This window comes from Dama dama, chromosome 24, assembly GCF_033118175.1.
Source record: "Dama dama isolate Ldn47 chromosome 24, ASM3311817v1, whole genome shotgun sequence".
Classification (NCBI taxonomy): Eukaryota; Metazoa; Chordata; class Mammalia; order Artiodactyla; family Cervidae; genus Dama; species Dama dama.
Genome location: NC_083704.1, coordinates 44004054 through 44023854, shown reverse-complemented (window position 1 = coordinate 44023854; position 19801 = coordinate 44004054). Strand labels below are relative to the sequence as shown.

The window sequence follows — 19801 nt, the reverse complement described above, 5'->3', positions numbered from 1 at the left end:
TGGGAACCCAGATATTGGATTTCTTAAAGCTAGAAATTAATGTGTGAATTCTTTGGAAATCCAGGGAAAGTACCACCATGACTTTTAATCAAAATTGACAACTGATTCTAAAATTCATTGGAAACATACAGAATCAGAAGAGCCAAAACAAATTTGAAAAGGAAGAAGAGTCAGCAGACTCAAACTACTTGATTTCGAAACTCTGTGTAAAGATTCAGTGACTAAAGCAGTGAAGCCCACAAAAACCTTATTGAGACTGTTACGCAATTGGTAAAAACTGGAAAGAACTCAATTGTGCATCAGCTGGTGAGTACAGACTTCGTGGTGTATCCACACAGAGAGATCCAGCTCAGCGGTAGAAAGGACCACACTGCAAACACACACAGCGGCATGAATGAACCTCAGAAACATCGTGTTGTGTGAAAGAAGCCAGACGTAAAAGACAGCATACTTCATGGTTCCCCTTCTATAGCATTCTAGAGAAAATAAAACTATAATGGAAATCGTCTGGGTAGTGTGCAGGTGTTAGGGAGAAAATTGACCACAAAGACATTAGAACATATTGGGTTATGGAAATGTTGTATAACTTGATTGTGGTGCTGCTTATACAATTGCCTTTTTTTATTAAATAATCAAATTGTACACTTACAGGGGTGAATCTTATTTTATGTAAATTATACCTTAAGTTGATATCAAATGAAAACGAGAGATAGGTAGACAGACTTCCAAACTTTCCTCTTTGAATGTATCCTTGAACGGAGGGTTTGGAAAAATGTTTCTTTGAATAGCTGTAAATTATGAATTTTCTAAGCTATCCATGGTATGAACATAAACTGCACTGTTACTGTTCTTTTCCTGCCTTTTATGGCCTTTCAGTGCCTGGAATTGATAACTTTGGGAACTTTTTTTTTTTTTTTTTTTTTTAAGAAACATTTAACTTTTTGGTGATTTTCTGCTTGAGTACCTGGAGTATCAGGTGTTCGCGTCAACTAATAATGTATTTCACTGGAGCTCTGTTAGAGAAGATATTAGAGTAGTAAAGGAAAAATCTTTTCTAGTCAATGGAATCCTGCTGATAAAAGAAATAGTTTTGGTTTGGTAATTAAAAAGAGAGGAAAATTGCCTTGGGGATAGATCTCATGGATTTGGGGAGGACTGGACAATTTGGGAACTGCCAAAGTTCTTAAAATATCTTACATACAAGCACAATCAGCAGTTCAGCTTCTTCACCAAAACATTTCAGTTACTTTTCCCTACTGTAAGTTGTCTCAAAATACCCCCCAAAGTTAAATACTCTCTCATATTCATTTATAGTTCTCTCAGTTCCCGTTTGTACATGAGGCTGTTCTAGGCCCTGCGGGTATGTTTTATTTACCTAGTAGCTTTTGCTTTGTCAGTACTAAATATAGGCTATACTTTTTATAATGTGATTGCTTCATATTTATTTTCTTTCTTTCAACTTTCCTTATGGTGCATGAACTGTACATTTAACCTAGCCATTTCCAAACGTTGGTGATAATGAAGGAATTGGAGGCTTATAGAAATTTAAATGGACACATGGCGCCAAACTGGGTTTTCTTTGCAGAATAATTCAACATGAAACTGGTATAAAAGAGACTTTTTCTCTAAAATGGAGAAGTTTTCTAAATCATGCTGGAAGGACAGAGTCATAAGAAAGATTTCTTTAAATTTCATTTCATGAAATATAACTTGGATTTCCACTTGCCTTGCAAAAGCTTGAGTATATCTTAATGCAGTAGTGGCTCTAACAGGTTCTTCTATCATTAGTTTCACAGACTAAAATTTGTTTTTAATGCATGCAAAGTTAGTCTTTCAAGTCTTGGTTCTCATGAACACACCCAGGCTCCTCCTGTCTTGTAGCTCAGCTTCCCCCTCTAGCTTGGAGCATTGTAAATGCCAGTTCAAGAAGCTGTGCACATCACATTAGCTTTCTATAATGCACATAGGTCAGTAATAACGAAAGAGTTTGAGAAATGCACTCGATTTGGATCTGCAAGAGGAAAAGGAAACCAGGTTTATTGTAGCAGTGGATGTCTCTACAGCATTTAAGTCAGTGCCCAGCACACACTAACATAAATTGGGTTGCTTTGATGAGGACCCTGAGAATATTGCCTCTCTGGCTCTGGAATAAAAGTGATACAGAGCGAGGTACATTTGGACCGTTTTCCCTTGAGTACATTTCTAGTACTGACTATAGTCAAGTGTGAAGATTGAGCCGAGGAATGCTGCTCACCAGGCTGGTGCTAGGAGAGATTGAGGGCAGGAGGAGAAGGGGGCGATGGAGGATGAGATAGTTGGATGGCATCAGTGGCTCAGTGGACATGAATTTGAGCAAACACTGGGAGATGATGCAGGTCAGGGAAGCCTGGCATGCTGTAGTCCATGGGGGTCACAAAGAGTCGGATAGGACTTAGCAACTGACCGATAACAACAGGCTGGTGAGAGAAGGTACAAGTGTATCTGTGTGTATATTTGCATGTATGTGTGGCAGAGAATCTAGCTCCTTGAAACGTGTGGGACTCTCTGTAGAAACAGTAAGAAATTTTACTACTGCCAAGTGATGGATGCACACAGAATTGATGACTGTTTGGAGGAGCAGATTGCTAACCTTGACTTACTTGAATTGAATGTGATGTAGGGTGTGATAGCATACTGAGAGGCAGGCTTCTTTATCTTTCGTCCTGTTCAACGGTGCATTGTTTTCTATAACACGTTTGTCCTGAAAATTTAGAAACCACAATCCCGTAAACAAATCATTTAAACCTTTCACTTTTGGTTCACCCAGGGAATTCCATTCACAAGTGTCATGGGATTGGATGGTGACCAGGTTCTCTTGTTGTGGGTTTTCACCATTTATACTGACGATTGTTACGTAGTATTTTGCCTACAATTCTTAACTCTTAGAGCTCTGGTACAAAAACCTATATTTCATGTTTGTTTTACATCCTATTATTGGTTAAATGATGTGTTAGGTTTGCCAGATCCAGTATAGGACATACTTATTGTTGTTTAGTCACTAAGTCATGTCTAAGTTTTGTGACCCTGTGGACTGTAGCCCGCCAGACTCCTCTTCCCATGGGACTTCCCAGGCAAGAATACTGGAGTGGGTTGCTACTTCCTTCCTGACCCAGGGATCGAACCTGTGTCTCTTGTGTTGGCAGGTGGATTCTTTACCACTGAGTCACCTGTAAACCCCAGGATATACTTCTTAGAAGAATAAAAAATCATTTGTCATTTATCAGAAGTTCAAATTTAACTGGTCATGTGTATTTTATTTACTAAACCTGGCAAACTAGTTTCATCATATGATTTAAAAAAAGATTTTAAATGCTTTGATACTGTGGGGATAACTGAATTAAATATTGTAATACTGAAATGTTAAGACTGTATAAACTTGGATAAGCCTCTATCTCATTTGTTTCTTCATTCCTAATCTTACTACAATTCCTATCATATAGTAGGTGCTCAGTATCCATTTATTTTTTTATAAATTTATTTTAATTGGAGGATGATTACAATATTGTGATGGTTTTTGTGATACATCAACATGACTGATTAAAGGAAACAGTCCTTCATTCGTTTTGTCATCCGGTTTCTTTTAGGTTTGTAGCACCTTCCCTGGTAGCCAGCCCATTTTAATCACCTTGTGGGTGGAGGTTGTTTCATATTATTTTTGTTTGTTTTCAATGTATGAGTGACTTGAAAGGCACCTTTGTACATAATGCACAGTTCTGTGAAAGAAGAGTTGCCAGTCAACGGTTTTTAGTGGATGCATAACCACTGAGAGGGGATTTTTTTTTTTGGAGAGCAGCTTGTGATTACCATGTGGAAATTTAACACGAAGAATGTTAGACTATAGATGTGAACAGAAAACCTAACAGTGAGGACGATTAAACTGTGGGGTGGCCTCACAAGGCAAACTGTGGAGACTGTTGCTTTAGTCAGTTGGAGGCAGTGCCTCCAACTGGGAAGCTGTCTATTGATCTTATTATCTGGGGACTTGAAATAGGGTTTCAATTTTCCTCTTGAAAAGCCATGATGTTGTTTGTTTTCTTTTCTTTTTTTTTAAATCACATGCTTCATCCTTAAACTCTCATGCAAAAACCATTACTTGGGCTAAACCTTTCTTGCTAGAAATATCTTCAAGGAACACACTTGACATCAGGATGTGTATTATAGAAGGTTAGAAAAAAAAGTGTTTTTGTTCTCTGTGTTAAATGGCAGGGGCTCTTGGCAAGGTGAATGCCTTTGGAACCTATGAAAATCTTCGTATAATATAGTCTTTTCCATTCTTTTTACTGGTAAATTAGTGTGTGTTAATAGGTTTTATGAAATCATACAGCAGCGTGGTTCAGTGAGAGGGTTTGGGAATCCTAGCAGATGTGAGTTGAGAACTGTTCTTTCGTTTTGTCACCTGAAGCAAACCGCTTAACCTTTGAAAGCCTGTTTGCTCATCTACTAAAGTAGGGACAATAATAGAAGTTAATGAAATTGAAGTATGTCTGTATAATGCAGTACTCACTTCACTGTCAAAGGTCTGAGAAATGCTGTAAAATTTTCAATTGCTCTGTTTTATTTATACACATACTGTTCAAGGGTAATTATTGTTACATTGTTTAAGACCCAAAGCTCCAAAAGCAAGTGATTAATCCTGATAATAGCAATTAATATCTGAGTGATGCATTATCTTCCCCTAAGAAGCAGCTAGAAATACAATCATCCATGTGGCTGTTGTGTGTTCCTGGACAGTTTCAGAAGTTAAAGTGTAAATGGAAGCAGCTGCTGTATCAGCTCAAGGCATGGGCTTGTGTGAAGTAAGAAAGCGCCATGTGCCTAAATCAAGTCCTGACTTACAGGCTCTGTGTTCTTGGACAGAGGACACGTATTTACCCTGTCTAAAGTTGAAAGTGAAAGTCGCTCAGTTGTGTCTGAGTCTCTGCAACCCCATGGACTGTACAGTCCATGGAACTCTCCAGGCCAGAATACTGGAGTGGGTAGCCTTTCCCTTCTCCAGGGCATCTTCCCAACCCGGGGATCGAATCCAGGTCTCCTGCGTTGCAGGCGGATTCTTTACCAGCTGAGCCACAAGGGAAGCCCGACTCTAAAGTTGGGCTTGGGTAACTGGTGGTGACGGTGCCGCCTGTGCATTGAGCTTCACATAGTGCCTGGGATACGGTAAGCCGTGCCTGAGGTCAGTACAGTGAAAGAGGAAATATTCCAGGCCTGTGCTGTCCAATACAGTAGCACCTAGTCACAGGGGACCTTTTAAATAGTAACGAATTAGAATGAAATAAAAATAAGATCCTCAGAAAACCATAGTTTGAAAAGACACATGTATCCTAGTGTTCATTGCAGCACTATTTACAGTAGCCAGTACATGGAAGCAACCTAAATGTCTATCAGCAGAGGAGTGGATAAAGAAGATGTTGTGCCTATATACAATGAAATATTACCCAGCCATAAAAAGAAGAAAATAGTGCCAGTTGTAGCAACATGGATGGACCTAGAGATGATCATACTGAGGGAAGTAAATCAGACATGGAGAGACAGATATCATATGATATCCCTCATATGTGGAATCTAACATAAAGAGTACACATTTACAAAACAGAAATAGAGTTACAGATGTAGAAAGCAAACTTAGGGTTACCAGGAGGTAAGCAAGGGGGAGAGATTAATTGGGACATTGGCACTGGCATACGAAGCACTACTATATATAAAATAGGTAGCTGTTATGGATAGTAGGAGACTGCCGTGAAGCACAGGAAACTCTACGCAGTACTCTGAAATGACCTATGTGGCAAAAGAATAAAAAAACGAGTGTGTGTGTGTGTGTGTATGTGTGTGTATACCTGATTCACTTTGCTGTACAGCAGAAACTAACTTTGTAACAACATTGTAAATCAACTATACGCCAACAAAATTTTAAAAAATTAAAAAAAGATCCTCAGACTTTTGGTTTGAATTGCATTCTCCCCAGATTTATGTGTTGGGGTCCTACTTAGCACCTCAAATGTACTTATTTGACAATAGTCATTGCAGGTGTAATTAGTTAAAATGAGATTATAATGGAATAGGATAGCCCTTAATACAGTGTGACTAGTTTCCCTATAAAAAGGGGAATTTGGACGCAAATGTATACACAAGGAGAATGCATGTGAACTTGAAGGCAGAAATTAGCGTGCTGCTTCTACAAGCTAAGCAGCACTGAAGATGGCCTACAACACCACTGGGAACTAGTAGAGGTGCTGGGACAGGTTGTCCTCACAGACCTCAAGAGGAATCAACCCCATTTGCTCCTTGATTTCAGACTTCTAGCTTCCAGAATCATGAGACAGTGAATTTTAGTTTTTTAAGCCAACTACTTTGTTGTTGTTGTTGTTGGATCATAATTCACAATGTTGCCGTTTGTTTCTGTTGTACAACAAAGTGAATCAGCTGTATGTATACATCTATCCCTTCCCTCCCGAGCTTCCCTCCCACCCCTCTAGGTCATCACAGAGGTGTAGGTGAGCTCCCCGTGCTATATGACAGCCTCCCACTCGGTGTCTGTTTTACCCGTGCTCATGTATACATGTCATTGCTACTTCTCAAGTTTTCCCATGCTCCCCTTCCCCCTCTGTGTTCACATGTCCACAGACTTCTACCTCTGCATCTCTGTTCCAGCTCTGCAAACAGATTCATTTGTGTCATTTTTCTAGAGTCTGTATATATGCTTAATATGCAAGAAGACCACCCACTTTGCGATACTTTGTTACACTCATCTCACTTGCCACTTCCAAGTGGCACTTGCACTGAGTCGCCACATGTGGCTGCTGCATTGGATGGTGAAGACACTGAGCGTTGCTGTCCTTACTGAAAGCGCTCTTGGGTAGTACTCTTCAGGGGATTCCATGCTGTTCATAGTTTAAGCAAAAAAAAAAAAAAAAACAAGGTATGAAAGGTTGAATGAGTTATATGAAGTATGTTCCTTGTCCTAAAATTCAGGGCAAAGCATGTAAGTGATGTAAAATTTAAAAAAGAAAAAAAAAAAACCTCTTCTTAAATCTGTGCTGGTCAGACAGCCAAGTATTCATGGGGACTTCCTGTTCTGGGGGAGATGGAGAAACCGGCCAAGGCAGCCTTGTCTTCTGTGCAGGATGAATTTCTGATTCTGCTTCCCTGGTTAAACTCTTACATAATTGCATTCTATATATAGAGCTTTCCTTTGTATCCAGCTCTACTTTCCCCCTTGTTTTCTTCTGCAACTGTATAAGTGTTTGCAAGATGCTTTGCGTCTCCCTGTCCTCCCCGCCCCCCAATCCTCCCATGAGCTGTAAATAGACTGGACAGATGAGGGTTTGCTGCTCCAGTTTTATAAGTGCTTCACCATGTGGAAGGGTCACGGAGTCCTTCCTAGTTCCCAGCCATGGCTGAGGACATACTGTGAAATTCTCATGGCCCCTTTACTTTGGCTGGCGAGTGAGTGCCTGAGAACCTGTCTGGGGATAGGGCTGGAAGTGAAAAGACTCCTTGGAGCAGAGGTGAAAACTTCCCTGTGGGCTCTGCCCTTCATCCTGGAGAGGATTTGAATTGACTGGCAGTGGTTGTGACCTCTGGTGGGGCAGAGTCACCATCCTTCCTGCAGTCTGTGCCCTCTTTTCAGGAGGTTATGCCTTGGATGCTGGGAGAGCTCTGAAGGTCCTTAATCCAGGGAAATCAGTTTGTGTACCTGATCTCCCACCTGCTCCTTTCGACCCCAAAATGCCTCTGTTGGGAAAACTTGGCCTTCAGTGAGTCAGAATTAAAGGAAGATGCTGAGAAATGTTTGCATTTTTTACCTTTTCAAGTTAAGGATGTTCTTTTGAAAGTGGGGTGATGCTTCAGTGTATTTTTAATATCCCTTTTATAACAACTAATGTCTTGAAAAATTATTTTGTCTTTTCACATTACATTTGTTATTTCAGGCCACTTTTCTCATAGCTTTTGTTAAGTTGAAGTCATTGCTATAATGAATATGGAACGTAAAGTAATACCCTTTCCTAAATAGCTCAGTATTCTCTTTCTTGAGTTGTTCTATACTCAATCTAATACTCTATTTATGGGAAAAAAATATGTGTGTGCATGTTATATAAAACCATCATCATGCCATATTGTGTGCCAGGCATTCTGCTCAGCTCAAGGCATTCATTTTAACCTTTAACAATAAATCTTCTAAAGAGGCAGCTATAATAATTATCTTAAAACCAAGATGAGGAAACTGGCATTTAGGGAAGTCTCACGACAGATAACAGGGCTTCCCCAGTGGCTCAGTGGTGAAGAAGCCTCCTGCAGTGCAGGAGATGTGGGTTCCATCCCTGGATCTGAAAGATTCCCCTGGAGGAGGACATGGTAGCCCTCTCCAGTATTCTTGCCTGGAGAACCCACAGACAGAGGAACCTGGCGAGCTACAGTTCATAGGGTTGCAAAGAGTCGGACATGACTGGAAGCGACTGAGCACGCACATACACGGAACAGATCCACTGGCTCGCGATCAGCAGAAAGCTTATCCGACATCACAGGACAGCCCCCCACTCCCGGAGAGCTTGTGAACAAGCAACTCCATTAAGTATTGTTGAATTAAAAATTATGTTTGTTCTTGGAGTCTTTGGAGTACATGGGGGCCTTTTTGCAGTCGGAACAAGCCCATTTCCTTTCTCAGTGGGAAACACTCCAAGTATTCCTCTTGAAACAAAAAACGCCAAGGATTATTTTTGCAGACTTCTGTAGAGTGGTTTTTGGACAACACCCTGGAACAGGAAACCACAGTTTCTCCTAAATTTGTACAGGATGGAAATAGATAACATTCTTTAGAAAACCACTGCCACAATTAGTGCTTTCAAATCAACATAATGGTGGATGGTTCAATTTATACATTTCTTACCTGAATAAAGTATTGGAACCTGCTGCATGAGAAATTCATGAATATTTTTCCGGAGCTTTATTTTATAAACTGGAAAAGCAGAGAAAAAGATAGGGGTAGTTGAGGGAAAGGAGTGTGGTATGATTTAAACTATTTGAAAGCATTCCCTGGAAAATGGATTTGAAATAGAACAGGATGCTGTAGCATAAGTGATGAGAACACAATTTGCTGTGACTTTCCTAATGCCCAGAAGCTGCTTATTGTTATTGAAAAGAATGAATGAACTCAGTGAAATAGGAGGCCATGATATGTGAAGGACATTTACACATTAAGCAAAAAATGACTGTCCTTAGACACTGAATTTTTTTTTTTTTTTTTTTTTTTATGAAGATACAGTAGCCAAAACTCTGCGTAAGACATATGGTAGGTATACTCATAGGCTTCCCTGGTGGCCCAGCAGTAAAGAATCCACCTATAATGCAGGAGACATGGTTCCATCCCTGGTTCGGGAAGATCCCCTGAAGGGGAGGACATGGCAATCCGCTCCAGTGTTCTTGCCTAGGAAATCCCATGGACAGAAGAGCCTGGTGACCTATAGTCCATGGGGGTCACAAAGAGCCAGACACGACTTAGAGGCTCAACAACAACAGCAAGGTATTCCCATGACAACTCCAGAAGTATTGGGGTTACTTAACTATCTGACCTCAAGTCTTCATGCCTAGAGTCATCTTTCCATAGTGGTTGAAATTCCTTTTACATTTGGAGTCTGTTTCTGCAAAGTTCTAATAGCTTAATTGAGCTTTTTCAGATTACTATACTTTTATGATTAGTTTTTAATTATTGTAAGCAACACATGGTTATATACTGGTGACAAAAATGGAAATGATTTGCACAAACCTCATTCCTTGATTCGTTCCCTAATTCCAGGCCCCCCTTTTTGTCCTTCCTCTGAAAAGCTATCAGTTTTGTAAATACTGCTGTTTTGCTCTTAATGTGTTATGTGCATGTCCTCATATCTCTTTGGAAAATATTTAATATCTTTTTTTTTAGCTGTGGAAGGTGTAATCTGTATGATTCTGTGTATGTTTGTGTAAATATTATGTTTTTAAAATCTTTTCCCCCTGTTTGTGCCTTGCATATGTTGTCCACATTGGTTCATATTTGTTTGCTTCATGTTTTAAACTGCTCCATAGATATTTTCTTACTGTGGCTGTTTCCTGGTGGTTTATTTGCTTATCCATTACTTGATGTTTACATTGTTTCTATTTTATTGACATTAAGAAAGAAAATTGACTGAACATCTGTCTACCCTGCCCCCTTGTACACATGTGCTATTGTTTTGGGGAGGCACATTTAAAATTTTGGTAAACACTGCAAAAATGAGACCACCATCTTTCAGCAGTTTGGGGGGGACTGTTTGCAAAGTGAAACGTGCCTTTGTGTGAAATAGGATGCATTTAAAAGTGGATCTCAGCTCTGCTTCCCTGTAAGATGCCTGATAAAGGACGCTCCCGTGGGTGCCTGCCGCTAGGTTTCTCAAGAGCTGACAGCATCTGTGAGCTCAGGTCCATGTAAGGTGGGCTTTTCACAACGCAGACAGTTCCTGTCGCTCTTTCTGCCTGCTCACTGAGCGCAGTGCCCTGGCTGGTACACATCTGCTCCGTGCCGTCACCACTGTGTCCACAAGTAACAGGAAAATAACTTGTGCTGCATCGAGTCACTATTGCAAGCAACAGAAGTCTACTCTGGCTAAACTTCAAGAAAGATGGACTTTATTGCAGAAAGATAAGGGACCTGGTGAAAATTCTGGCAAAGTTGAAAAAGTCCCTCAAAAAGTAGTAATTTCTGGGATGAATCTGCTCTAGACTTACTTGAAATGTCTGTGTCTAAAAGACATTGGTTGCATGATGGGCCTAGTGTAGGAGAAGGTGTATATCCTGCTTGCACGGCCCATCAAGAGAAGACCTAGCTGGGAGAAAAAAAGGTACACAGAAGGAAAATCCAGCTACTTTGAGCAAAAGGCAGAACACAGATTCTAGGTGGCCAGAAGACACACTATCTGCTGCCATTGAATACCACACGCACACAGAACAATTTAGTTTTGACAAATATATTTTATAGCTTATGTTATCAATACCTACCATTTCACATTCGATTTTCACATCTAATACTTGTTTACTTGCATAGCTGGGGAACTGCTTGTTTGAAATAAACATTTTCAAAGAATTATACTAAGATGAAGTGCATGTAATACATTTGAATTTTTAAATGACTGAGAACTGGCATTAAGTGGCCTGGAATTATTAGACTCTTTTTGCTGGGTCTGTGATTCTTTATTTAAAATGATAGAAAACAAATGTTCTGATTGGGATTCTGGCAGAGCTAGCATGCTCAGTTTGTTCTTTCCTTTTGTCCTTTGATGGCATAATTTTGAAAGTAAAAAATTAGAAAGTGTGGTTAAGAAATAATAATTGTAAATTGGAGCCACTTAATTGTCTCCTATTTTATGAGTGTGATTATGTAGGTAGGATGACCCTCAGAAATTGTGATGTAATAAATGTTAGTGCTTTGAAGTTACCAAGTTTTCAGGTGGTTTGTTGCACAACACTTGGTAGTAAATGTAGTAATGATACATTTGAGGCTATAGTTTTGGTTGATGGGAACATTTCTGATGATTTTGGGACTTGATTTTAGAGAGTTTAACAAAACCATCTGTGTTAACAGCCTTCTTTCTAAGATGTTTAAAAGAAAATACTAAATATTCTGTTTTCTCTCTCTGCCGCCACCATTTCCTAAAAATACCCTTTGAAAAGGAGCATTTTACATGTTGCCCACTGTGCTTTTCCAAGAGGTCTGACTTTCTCTTGTTCTGGTCAGTTCCAAAGGACTGTCATGAGGATTATTTTGACGTTGCTTGAGGGTCAGTCATGGTGGATTGTCTTCCAAGCGTGCTGTACAGAGAGTATAAGATGGGGCCATAACCTTGGATAACAGTTGAAAGACTAAATTGCTGTGTGTGTGTGTGTGTGTGTGTTTTAGCTTGCCCTACTAGGGGGACTGTATTAGTGTACTATATGTTATATATGTGTGTGTGTGTGTATTTATATATGTATACACACATACATTTATGGCATTAAAAATGTGTAGACTTATCAAGAGCTATTCTTAGTGGACAGACATTGGTAAGACATAAACCGGTCTTGTCCTATATATAATCATTCCCAGTGGTCAGTACTTACCTGAGGTTTAAACCAGCTGCCAGGTCAGAGTATTACTCTGTGGAGAACCACATAGCCTAACAATCTAGGATGAGGGATGTGTAGAGAAGGGGAATAGTGTCAGAGCAGTGGAGAGGGACTTGCTGTATTTCTGGTTTCCAAACTAGCTGTAGGTATATCGGCTTTAGTGGTTAGTTGCTTGGTCACGTCCGACTCTTTGTGACCCCGTGGACTGTAGGCCACCAGGCTCTTCTGTCCATGGAATTCTCCAGGCAGGGATACTGGAGAAGGGTTTCCATTCCCTTCTCCAGGGGATCTTCCCAACCCAATGACCAAACCCAGGTCTCCTGCATTCTAGGCAGATTATTTAGCGTCTGAGCCACCAGGGAAGCCCATATCTACCTTATGCATATCTAACACTTTTCAGATTAGATACTCCATTTGTTCGAGTCTTTTTCCCCCTTTGCTGACCGAATCAAATATTTGCATTAATTTTTCTCCTGAAGCTGGAGAGCTGCTGGTGTATAGAGGTATGGATTTCTTTTTTTAAAGATGGCTATGATTTGGCTTTTTCTTGTTTTCATCTCATTGGAAGGAGAGCACAGTCACTGTACGGGTCTCAGTTTTGGTAACAAGGCTTTCCTTGCCTGTCTTGTGCCCAGACCCATGTTTAGGGCCCTTAAAACACCGCTAAACTCTCTGGTCCGTGCTGACATGAGCACCTAGGGAAAGAGAGTAGTAAGATGAAAAGCTTTCAGTGGACAACTGAACTGTTTTTATTGTTCTTCTCTGCTGGGTTTTTGTTCTGCACCGCCCCCCACCCCCAGGCTTTTCTGAGATTCACGGATTTTATGATCATCTCGTTGCAACTTACACATCAGCCTTTTGAAGTTAACCTCTTCCTTGTTTTCATGGTATAGATGGAGATGCTCTCATCTTTCTAAAAACAACAGGATTCTTGCCCAGGCCTGGTGGTTTTCAGAGTGTATCCTAGAATGCTCTGACTCTTTGGAGTCTTACAGAATTTTACTTCCTTTATTTTGGTTTTCTATTTACAGCTTCAAAGCTCAGTTTGAAAGAGCTTTAAGAAGTTCATGTTAAAGGAGACCTGAGAGTTCTGTAATGTTTTACTCAGGGAGCTACAGTAATATGACAGGTGAGACCTTTTAAAAGTAAAGAACATACGTAATTATAATAATTTCTTTTACTTCTCATGTTCTTGGTTTGAATAATGCTTCAAGCCTCACAAAGGGATCTTGCTGAGGTTAAATGCCTTGGGTTGTTTGAACAGTGTCTGGCAGGGGGTTAGCAGAGAACCTGGGGCAGAATTGACAAGTATTAAACCAAGGAAGCTTAAGGGGAGACTCTTGCTGGATCTTTGGGTGTTGTAGAGCCTGGGATTGGGCTTACTGTGAGTTATAGGTAAGCAAATATCTAAATATTCCTCTGGTCTCACCGGGGTTTCCACCTCTTTCTGTTCCTAGAAGAACTTACAAAGTTCCTTTCCTCCCGTAACTGTTTCCTTGGTTGCTTCAGTATCAGATGGTGGAGGTTCTAGTGACCACAGTCTCTCTACTTCCACAGAATGTGAAGATCAAGAATTTTTTAATTGTGGAAATTCCATTCCTGGACAGTCTTAACAGTTGGGACTCCATGCTTTCACTGAGGGTGTAGGTTCAATCCCTGGTCAGGGAACTAAGATCCTGCAAGGTACATTGTGCACCGCCCCCCCACCCCAAAATACCTAGAAGAGTTTTTAAATCGAAAAATATATTTAAGATAAAATTTATCATTTAAACAATTTAAAATTGTGCAGTTCAGGGGCTTAGTTCATTCATGGTATGGTGCAGCCAGCACCATTAGCTAGTTCCAGAACTTTTTCATCACCACGGATGGAAACTCCATACCCATTAAGCATTCATTCTCCATTTCCTACTCCCCCCAGCTCCTGCCAGCCACTGACTGACTTTTCAAGAATTGTTGAAGGTAATTGAAAATTAAAAACATTTATCTTTTTAAGCTACAGCATAAGAACTAGCCCAAAGAACAAATCTGAAGTGAATCCCACCGTGTAACCCACAATTTCAGTTTTCTTTTTACCACCCTTCTTCCCCCAATCTCAGTGCTAAATGTTTTGGAATGTGTCTCTCACACTTCTTTTTTTTTTTTTTTTTTTTAATAGCCTGCACACACATGTATTCACATATCTTTGATTCATTTCCTTATTGCTTATGAATATGGGATTGTTGTATACACATCTCTCTGCAACTAGCTTTATGTATATATATATATATGGGCTTCCCTGGTAGTTGAGACAGTAAAGAATCAGCCGGCAATGTGGGAGACCTGGCTTCGATCCCTGGGCTTGGAAGATCCCCTGGAAGAAGGCATGGCAATCCACTCAGTATTCTTGCCTGGAGCATGCCCATGGGCAGAGGAGCCTGGCAGGCCGCAGTCTATGGGGTCGCAAAGAGTCAGACACAATTGAGTGGCTAAGCACAGCAGCATATATATATTATGAACATCTCTCCAGTCTGTTGCAAGCAACTTGAACTCATTCACTTTGCAGCTCTGTAATATTTTGTAGTTTGGATCGTCCATAAATTACTCACTCATGCTGCTCTTCGTGGCCTTTTGAAGGTTCAGTAATTAATTTAAAGAAAGTCTTGTGAGAAGGGCTGGGCAATTGCAATTAGCCCTTTTTGTCTATGTGGACACTAAACCTCAGAGAGATTAAATTATTTATCTTATAGAGTCACAGACATATTACTGCTCTATGACGTGATTATTCAAAGTAAGGTCTTAAGAATCTAATTCCAGTGAGTTTTCTCCATTACTGAATGCTGTTCCTTTATTTTTTTTAGAAAATAATGCCCTTTTTCCATTGTACATTTATTTTCTGGTCAATTCCCATGCTACTCTCCTATTCTGTGTGTCTAATCTTTCTTCTTTACTCTATCTGCATAGCCTTAGTCATTTAGTATTTAGCAGTTCTGCAGTTGAAGTGCAAAATACCTTAATTACTCCAGAAATGCTATATTGTAACATCTTATTTAAAATTCAAATAAAAGATTCTTTAAAGATTCCTTAAGGAATGTTATATAATTAAAGGAAATAGACCCAGAGAGCTTATGTGACTTTCAGTTCATGCAGCTCTTCAGTGACCAAGGCAAGACTTGAACTCAGTCCTCCTGAAATCATATCTCATCATGGATGTCAGATATGCATCTCCCACGCCAGTTCCATGGACTGGAGCACCACATAAGAAAAATTGAGACTTTGATCAATTAATGATGCCTGCCATGAATGGGAATGGAGCTGACCAACTGTGGTAGACATGCCATACACCGTGCCCCAGCATGCCACACTGACAAGGATGGTTCTTAAGTATGGCTTGAAAGTTGAGAACCCTTATTACAAGTCAAGGGTTGCAAGAGTCAGCTTGGGAGACCAGTCACAAAGTCAAGTTGAGGTCTTATTCCTTACATGGATTTTGGACCAGTAGGCCACCATGTGCTTTAGTGTTTGTTTGTTTTTTTTTAATGAGCATTTGAATTATAAATTGCTCCTGGGGTTGTTATCATATCTTCATACTAGTCTTGACAAGAATAATGTAATTCTTAGTATTTTAACCACTATTAATTACTATATTGCTGTTGAATGTTGGATTTGTGAAATTGGCTTTTTTATTTTTTGTTTTGCCATCATATATGGCTTTCTTTTGCCTTTGGAAGAAAGGATATACTGGTTTTAATTAAATCCGGGTGTCTCAACATCAGTGCTATGGGTATTGGGGCTGGGTAATTCTCCCTTGTGAGGGGGTGTCCTGCGCACTGTAGAATGCTTTACCAGCATCCCCAGCTTCTACCTACTAGAAGCCAGTATCCCTGCACCTCAGGGATCCTGTGAGTCTCTCCAGACATTGACAGATTCCTCCGGGAAAAAGATCACCCCTGTATGATAGCCACGGAGTTAAACTGATTCATGCTTGAAATCGGTTGTAATACATTTTTTAAAAGGTTAGTTTCTCTGTAGACCATTTGTATTTCGGGTGTTGGAAGTGACAGGAAAGAACGAAGGAAAATAAACACTCATTATCTTGAAAAAGACAGTGGGATGCTTTGCTTCCCTATAGAAAGAAATAGGAAATCTTCAAATACAGAAGCTCGTTTTTTAACAATAGGTGGCACACTACTACCAAAAGCTACTTCAGAAAGTTCATGGAGAAGATAGTTGAATGAGTAAATGTATTTCAGTCCATTTTTATTAGCAATATCACCAACTCCTTTTATTTCTTTTCAAAGGATATGCAACTTTAGCAGTGCTTCTACAGCCAAGTTTATTCCTGGAAATGAATACAAATTGGCCACTGAGTGGGAAAAATCCAACCTATAATAATATAGTATTTATAATAAAAAGATTGTATCATCATGGGTAGTAAAGCAAATTAGCTTTGATATGTCAGGTGTTTTCTCAGTGTGGTATAGAAAAAGACATTTTTTGTCTTCCCTATGAGATGAGGCATTCTGTCTCATTTTTGAAACAGATAAATGAAGTTTTACTCACTTTTAGCATTTTGAGTTAAGAAGCTCTCTAATACAATACGTGGCTTCTGTTGAAAACATGTCATGAGATGCCAGTTGAGGTTAGCTGAGTTGCGGCACCCTAATGCCCCTTTTATGCTAGTAAAATAGCCTTAATTTTAATTATGATGCTGTTGTGTGTAATTGGATCTGACTATAAATTCAATTTTAAAGATAATAACCGTGGTACGTATATTTTGCATGATAGACTAGCTCATTATACACTTCCTTTTAATAAACTGCTCACTAATAAACTTAAGAATAAAGACTATTCTTTCCTTTTCCTGGTTTAGCAAACATGACTTTCATTGTTTTGTATATGCAGGTCATAATGAGAAAATAAGAAAGTAGAGACAAAAAATTTTCTGAATTAATACTGAAATTTTTGTGGTGGTGTCTTATGACTTAAGGGTTGGTTTTTAAAAACTTGAAGTGGAACAGGTTAGTCTAATGTAGACTCTCAGAAAGAGCAATAGTTTTCTTTTGCAAAATAATTAAGAATATTTTAACATGAGCCTCATAGCTCCTGGGATCTTAGTTCTCTGGGCCCTAAGCAGTGAAAGTGTTGAGCCCCAACCACTGGATGGGCAGGGAATTTCCAGTATTAACGTTTTGAATGTTTAAAGATGCTTGGGAATTGTTGATCATCAGAATTGATCATTTATGATGCACCCACTGTGTGCCAGGCATTAAGGCCTTCAGGGCATTGTCTCACTGTAATCCATATAATAATTTTGTAGGAATGTGGAAATTGAGACACAGGGAAAATTATTAAATAGCTCATGTTACAGTGTAATCTGAATCACAGACCTGAGATTCAAACCAGGTTTGATTTAAAATTACCTTTTATCTTAAATCATGGAATATCACAATAAGGAAAGATCAGAGTCATCATGAAATAAAATTATACTTCTTCCCATAGCTCTGCTGTGTATACATCTGATGAAAGGAGAGCTTCTTGCTTGAAGCCCTGGTAAGGAATCCATAGTTTTGGTTGCTAGGAGTTTGCTTGTCAACCAATGAAGTGGTCGCTGGTCAAGACTCTTGTTTTGTTTGTTTTTTTAAATAAGGGAAATAAGTTAAGAATGGGAAGCTGGTGAATGGCAGGCACATTGAAATAGTTATAAGAACTAATGACCTGAACCCAACAACAGCTTGTCTTATGTCCTTAGTTTTGATCAATAGAGCACATCATTTGTTAACTAGCATATCATTTTTTTAAAAATGTGAACCATTTTTAAAGTCTTTATTGAATTTTTTTGAATATTATTTTGTTTCTATATTTTGTTTTTTTTTGGCTGCAAGATATTTGGGATCCTAGCATCCCAATCAGGGATCAAACCAGCACCGCTTGCATTGAAAGGCAAAGTCTCAATCACTGGATCGCCAGGGAAGTCCCACATTTCCTTTTAAAATTTCATAAACTTTGGAATGACACTGAGGTTTTCTGATTTGTACATCAATCCATAAAATCATGCATGATCGCTTTGTCATGTTACTAAAGATGGTGAGATAATAGAGGAGGAAACATTCTATGCTTGTTTCTGAATGAAAGTTGTGCCTCAAGGTAAGGATGCGAAATTGAAATCGTTGATATGAGTGATGTCAACTCATAATGAGTTGATATGAGTGCTAGACTGAGAAGGAAATCCTTTTCTTAAATTTTATCATGTCCTCCAGTCATCATATTTTATTTTGCTGACAGTTGCTCTTGTCCTTTTTTGCTGCCATAGACTCTTAGATGATTCCTTCTTTGCCTTTAGCAAAGGGGGCAAAAAGGCTTTTTTTTCCCCCTTCTAGGACTTAGAGGTACAGCTGGTGTTTTTAAATAAAAAATTTTGAGGTAAGTGATACTTCATGCATTTGTAGTTTCTTCCATTGGTGACATTTTGCAGAATTAATGTGTAATTGTACACCCAGGACATTGACATTGATAACAATCCCCGTGTCACATTTAGTGATGAGATTTTCTTGTATTCATTTGTGTGTGTGTGCGTGCATGTGTGTGCACAATGTGCATTAGTGTGTGTGCATATTAACATCCTACATGATTTTATCACCTTTGTAGGTTTATGTATCCACCACCACAGTCAACAGTTGCAACCCCACAAGGATCCCCGGTATTGCCCTTTTATCCCCACACCTACATTCTTCCTAGCTTCCAGTCCCTATCCACCTCTAATACAGCTCCATTTCGAAAGTTTTGAACATTTTCAAAATGTTATATGAATAGACTCATACAATAAATCACTTTTTGTTTGGTATTGGCTTTTTCTACTTCAGTCTGATTTTGTAGTGAATCACCCCAATTGCTGTATATTAATAAGTGGTTTCTTCTTATCGCCAACTGAAGAAAATATGGACTGCTATTTTAAAATGGTCCTTTAGAAAACCAACTTTTATTATGATAGTTTCAGTGACCTAAGGCGTCAAAGACAGATTTTTGCTGTAATTGTCATTCTCCGGGGTTTCTGATGAGCAGCTTTTATTGAGCCCCCCAAATTGGCACAGACATCACTCTTCAAAGCTTTTGTCTAACTGGGGGCCCACAAACAAAACCCTTCGAAGACGCTGATCAAAGATACCAGTGTCGGAGTCAGTCCTTGAGGGCAGAAGATGCGGTCTGCCTTTGACTTTCTCGCCATGGTGCCTTTCCTGGAGTCTTGTCCTTTGTCTTCAAAGCTTTGGAGAAATCCTCCAGATGAAAGAAAACGATGCAGGGGTCAATGAAGAGGCTTGCCTTTGTCGTCGTCTATGTGGAAAGGATTGTTTTCTGCTATTGGCAAAGTAATTTTCATCTCTAGGTGAGCCCAGATCAGTTGCAGTGATTTTCATAAGCCTTAAAAGAAGGCGTAGACTGGTGTTATTTAGAGATGGAAGAGGAGAGGAGAACATGTGGCTGGAAACGCCATCCGTTTGGTGTTCCTTCTGGAGACTGGGTTCACTCCTCGGCAGTCCTGGCAGTTAGCACATGCCGATGCCGGTGGGTTTTATCACACTATTTAGGTTTCTGACGTGTATCCTCATGATTGGAATGCACTAATGGTTTTGACATTCATTATCTGCATGTACAGTCATGTGTGACTCTTTGTGACATG

The 19801-nt window shown here is 39.5% G+C and overlaps 1 protein-coding gene across 5 annotated transcripts in view; it reads left to right on the top strand.

Annotated features, from left to right (window-relative positions):
- The window catches only part of PTPRG (protein tyrosine phosphatase receptor type G), a 759790-nt gene that overhangs the window by 281566 nt on the left and 458423 nt on the right, over positions 1-19801 (top strand). The window lies entirely within an intron of this gene.